We start from the raw sequence: 5,000 nt of genomic DNA, 5'->3' as shown, positions 1-5,000 counted from the left end.
TATTGAAAGGATTGCAATTATCTCAATTTAGTATGGAGCACAAGAGTTTTGGGTTAATGATGATGATGATGATGATGATGATGATGATGATGATAATAATAATAATAACAATCAGTATGGATTCAACAGTGGAGGGAAGTGGTTTGAGCACGCCCCGGAGAGTGTTCTAGAGAACAACGAGACTGAAATCAAGGCCTTTGGGATTTTGCCATTCAGACAGACTGGAAATTGTCGCATAACAGGCCTTACATCGTCTTGATTGACAAGGAAACAAACAAATGCCCCCTTGTCAATGTTGCTTGCCATGTTGATAGCCAGATTTGCCTGAAGGAGCGTGAGAAAGAGCAGAAATATATTGACCTAGCTTTTGAAATAAAGAGACTATGGCGACTGTGTAAGGTTAGAATCAACCCTATTGTGATTGGAACTCTTGGTACTTTCTCTACCAACCTACAGAAGTACCTGGAAAACCTGTGTGTTGGTCTAAGTATCCAGACATTACAGAAATCTGTACCCATGGGGCCGGTGGGAATTCTCCGAAGAAACCAAGAACGCTAAGGTGGTGTGTCACTACCCACTGATAAGGGATACTCCAGTGGCAATCACTGTGATATAGCCAGCTAATAATAATAATAATAATAATAATAATAATAATAATAACAATGATAATAGCAATACTGAGCATAAAACCTCTCGTTAACATAAACAGAGAGTTAAAAGAGTTATCCAGAGTAATTTAAACTTTCACAATCACACAACAGCATTGCAGCTACAATTTTATGTATTACTCACCTTACTTTTCCAGAGTTGTACTTGTCGAGTCTGTCAACAATCATGTCCATCAAAGAGTTATTGAAAGGAACATGATGCTGAAGACAGATTTCTCTTTAGCTATGAAAAAGAAAAGTTTGCATCAACTCACAAGCTAAAGGGGAGCCCCAGGAGGAGGAGGGAGAGGGGAGAGTAATTTGCTACTCCCCCCTGGATGGGATGCTAGTCCATCATAGTGTTGTATTCAATAGTACAATTCTCACTAAAGGCCGATTTACACTACAGAAAACACTGGGTCTGGACCGATTAAAAAGTGGTTTGGACCAATTTTTTTTACCGTTTACACAGCCATCAATTTGGTTTGACTCATCATAAAACTGGCCTTCAGGCACCGTTCCTGGCACTCTCTTTATACTGCTGAATTTCGGAGTCTGGACCAGATTTTTATTTGAGTTGGAGCGGAGACATGTTTACACAGCTCTCTTGACCCACAAAAAGGGGTCTGGACTCGTTTTTTTTTCAATTTTGGGGCCATAGGCAAAACCCAAAAAAAGCAGGTTTGGAGCCATTTCATAAAAACAATATGGAACAGATAGTTTACAACCTACTTTGTGTAAATGGGACTTTATATAATATCTAATGGTGTGCTTGCCCCCCCATAATATTTGATGAGTAAAATTGTTTGGCATTAGACAGAGTAAAATCTATTATGTCTACATGTAGCTTCAAGGAGTCAATGTGTTAAAGGGGAAATAGATTTTGAGTGGCTGTAGGGGTAAAATGTTAAGCCATTCACTCCTGAACTTTCCACTTTTAATAAGGAAAATTGCCTTGCGTTAGATCAAGTGAGAAGTCAATAATTTGACTCACCTTATTTTCTTGATCTATACTGAAAGTTAATAGCACCTTGTTTTTTTCCTCTTTACTTTCTGGCCCTTAACACTTTGCAATGATAAATTTACTACAAAAGAGTGTTCAAAGTGATCCTCACACTTCAATGGACAATTGAAGCAGTTGCCTCTCATGGAAACCTAAAAAATTCAGGTGCCTTCAAACAGGATTCGATCAAAACCCGTTTCAACTCAGTGGTGGATCAAGGAATTTTCTTAGGGGGGGTGGGGGCGGGGTTGAATTGAACGAATTGAAGTATGTACTCTTACAAAAGTCCAGATAGTTTAGGCTGCCATTGTAACGTTGCTTATGTTTTGCATTATAAGGGGAGACGAATGGGAAAATCAGAGACTCACTGAGAGGCCGAGACCAAAACATCCGAGACTTCACACCAAAATAAATGCAATATATATTAGACTTTGAGGCTCTTTGCAAAGACTGTCAAGGTTTCGAGATTGGATGAAAAGTTTGCAGGTGTGAAGATTTTGGAGGTACCATTTGTCACCCCTACTATGATAAAAAGTTCACTTCAGAAATACAAAAAATAGTAATCCGTGATAGGTTAAGCTCCATCGCGTTCCATCGGCCGTAAAATCTTGATCTGGTGGTTGTAATATTTGTAAATAGTTTATATAATATTTGATTCGTGTATAGGTATCGCTATTTTGTTGTTACTGCCGTTTAAAGTGCTGGATGAAGTGGTCTAAAAGATGTCGCCGTCCGAGGGCAGAAGGTCGACATATTGTTTGGCTCGTATCTTAGACATTTAATTTTTGGCATGAACGGAAATGAGTGTCAGGATTTGGAAAAGCCCTGTTCCGTAGATTCATGGTCAAGAGGACAGGAATGAAGTACAACACCAATGTTTCGGAAAGAAAAGTGCTCCGCTTGTGGGATTTATCTCTTATATTAGCCCAATACAATGTACATGTATTGGGTTGTTACGCAATCCAGCTCCCTTTAATAGGGAAAATTTCCATGGAGGACGAGTGACGTTGGTATCTTTTGAAGGAAGGCGACAAATAAACAAGGCGAGAGCGGCGGTACTGAAAATGTGTTTTTGGAGGGCTGTGAGGCAATTTAGCGAAAAAAATACTACTAGCGCAATTTAAATGTGTTCCAAGACTGGCATTGGCTTTAATTAGTATCGCAAACCTAATTGAACTAGACGCTTCATGGGCGTAAACTGGGTTGCCTGTGGTACGTGTTACACAAAAACAGAAGGCACTGAGTTGGGTAGTATTGAACTGCAACGTTCCTGTAATTTTTTTAAAGTGGGGGGGGGGGGGGGGATGGGGGTGGAGGGGGGTGATGTAGACCGTTTGTGGGGTGGGGTTAACCACATGTCACGCTAGCAATGTCCCTTTGGCTCACACGTTCACAAGTTGAATTATTTTGTAATGTCGTGTCCCGTTTGAGGCTTAGTCAGTGAAACTCTCTCTTTTTTTTCCTTAAGTATACAAATTAGTGGCAGCTTATTGCTTCCTGCTTTGGAAATAAGCTGAAATAGAGGCAGTTAGTGCTTTTAAAGGGGCTATGCCACTCAAAATGATATAATCCATGATTTTGGGTGCAGGGATGGCGCAGTGATGAGAGCACTCGATTTGATTTGCGTTAATTGTTAATTTCAGTTTACAGTATCCCCAATTAGCGCTAGAACGACTAGACACTTGATATGTTGCTTCCCTTTCCTTTTTTCCCAAAATGCCCAAAAAACAGGATGAAACATTGCAAGAACAACTTAAATCTGTTGAACGACATAAAAAAATACTGCAAAAGGAAAGAGAAGCATGGATGGACATAAATGTACAAAATTGAAACGGATTACATTTGGGTAATCTTGGAAAAAGTCGGCCCGACGTTTTTCAAATTATCACAAATCGCCTGGATGAAGGTCGTTTCTTTCTCAGAACCATTTCGTTTGTGACTTAACGATCATTTTTATCGGTAAAGCAATTCCACATTACCATTTTCGAGTTTTAAACTCGTGATTAACTTAAGATTTTTCCGAAACACCCAAAAATAACGTGACATAGCCCCTTTAACTAAAATAGTCCGCAAAAAAACTTAACTGCAAATTGCTCTCACGGACATTTTCCTGCATGTCATGCATGTCTAGAGTTGCACTGAGCAAACGTTTATGCCACACACTAAGGAAGGACTGAACATGTTGGTTCCGCTTCATAATTTCTCTTCTTTTCAGTCTCATCTGCATGATTACAGGTCATTTTTTTTCGGTTTACGTTTGCACCAAATGGTTTTGCAAACCCGGGAGTTACGGTGTAGCTTTTTTTTTTCGCGAGGTTTAATTTTTGCGGATTTTGTGGATAGTACTTGCTCTGCTAAAATAAGTTCCAGAGGAAAAAAAACACCAGCAAATTAAAAACCGTAAAAATTTACTGCCGTTAATATAACTAAAAATGGCTTTTAATCCACATAGTGGGGTCAAAAAGATCCTTTATTTTAATATTTGCATTGAGAAAAAGCAATTGGAGCTTGCTACAAACAAAGAGCAACGATAAAAGGTTAAGTCAATACTTTCCCAGTCTCTGGGGCATAAGAAACGAACTCAAAGCAGTCAATCAAAAGATCACGTTAACTATTTTTTGAAGTCCCCAGGATGCTACATTTCCCCCACCCGTTCTCGATGATTGAGGGTTTTTTTTACCAAAGAGTGATAGAAGTTGAATATAGTTTTGCTGCTTGCTTTAAAATCACGTGCTAGGCAACCACTAAGGTGCACGTGATCACTTTGTGTCAAGGTTCTTGTTTATAATGAATGAAGAATGTTCGTCACTCTTAGAGTTGAACAACGTACTTTTTAGCCAAGAAACTTACGCCTTTCGTTTTTTTAATTTTGTTGTAATATTTAACTGAATATTTATATTTCATCTGTCTGTTTTTTACCAAAGAGTGATAGAAGTTGCATATAGTTTTGCTGCTTGAAAAGAAAACCACAAAAATTAGTTCCCGGCGGAAATTTCTCAGTGTCAATACCCGCCGCAAAAATTGGTTGCCGCAAACTTCATTCTAGCGAAGGATTAATGACATCGAGCCCGTATGGCGAGTGCAATTTGTAGTCTTTGAAAAAATTCACAAGTGCTTATTTATTCCAAATTGCACGAGACAAATCATGTGATTACTTATTAATAATATACATGAAAAAATTTGAGATGGTTAAGCAGAAGAAACGCACGCGTATCACGGAATCAAGGAAAAATTGCGCCATAATTGCGCCATCCAGGGCGCGCGCTTGATTTGAAAACAAATGATTTGATTGGCTATCTGTGAACTACTTTGTTCATTGACCAATCAGAATGCTTGCTTTATTACCTTTT

At 38.9% G+C, this 5,000-nt stretch overlaps 1 protein-coding gene across 1 annotated transcript in view; it reads right to left on the bottom strand.

Annotated features, from left to right (window-relative positions):
- Window positions 1-4,093: 4,093 nt before the first annotated feature.
- Window positions 4,094-5,000, bottom strand: part of LOC137973397 (contactin-associated protein 1-like) — a 3,347-nt gene continuing 2,440 nt past the window's right edge. Inside the window, exon 3 of the mRNA XM_068820198.1 lies at window positions 4,094-5,000. This exon is cut by the window's right edge and continues 1,088 nt beyond it. The gene's annotated coding sequence lies outside the window, so the exon portion shown is untranslated.

This window comes from Montipora foliosa, chromosome 10 (genome assembly GCF_036669935.1).
Source record: "Montipora foliosa isolate CH-2021 chromosome 10, ASM3666993v2, whole genome shotgun sequence".
In the NCBI taxonomy this organism is placed as follows: domain Eukaryota; kingdom Metazoa; phylum Cnidaria; class Anthozoa; order Scleractinia; family Acroporidae; genus Montipora; species Montipora foliosa.
Note: the sequence above shows the minus strand (reverse complement) of the source record. Positions and strands in the feature narration are given on the sequence as shown.